Source organism: Eurypyga helias, unplaced genomic scaffold (genome assembly GCF_000690775.1).
Source record: "Eurypyga helias isolate BGI_N326 unplaced genomic scaffold, ASM69077v1 scaffold720, whole genome shotgun sequence".
Lineage (NCBI taxonomy): Eukaryota > Metazoa > Chordata > Aves > Eurypygiformes > Eurypygidae > Eurypyga > Eurypyga helias.
In genome coordinates, this window is record NW_010223551.1 from 37389 (window position 1) to 38066 (window position 678).

Genomic DNA, 678 nt, shown 5'->3' on the forward strand with positions numbered 1-678 from the left:
TGCTGGTGATCTAAAAACTGCTCGAGTCACGCCGTGGAGCTGACAGCTTTGCTAGTGTCTTGCAGTGGATGCCATAGGCACATCTTGCTGGCTTTGCCCTGCTGCTCTGCAGCATCATAATTCAGTAGGGTGTCCCCTCCCTCTGGTAAAACCTTTTACGTACTGAAACATACGGGAACACATGAAAGGAAGGATCCCATTACAGTGCTGGGCTGTAGGATCATGAAAAAACCCCATGTTCTTCTTAATCACCTTAATTTTCAAAACCAGCGAACCTCATTATATTCTGAAGTGAACAGTTCTCTGAGATAATGCTTGTGAAAAGAGGGAGAAAGAAGACATCTGCATTATGGGTTGAAGGTCTATAATGTCCCATTTCCAGTTTGGAGAGATGAAGCAGTCGAAAGGCTAAGTTGTGCTGAGTAGTAAGGTATAACAGGACTACAGGAAGTTCTGCAGAAAACAACAGAAGATCTTAAACTGATTTAAAAGAGGAAGACAACAGAGGTAACAAGTTCAGCATAGTTAAATTATGGCTTAGGGTTAGAGGAACGTGGCTTCCCAATAGAAAGATTTGAAAGCCTTAAGCACCAAGACTGAAGGAGTTAGAGCCTAATGTATCAGAATGTGGTTAAGAGTGAAGCAACGCCACCGAGGGAAACTACTCGTTACCAGTGA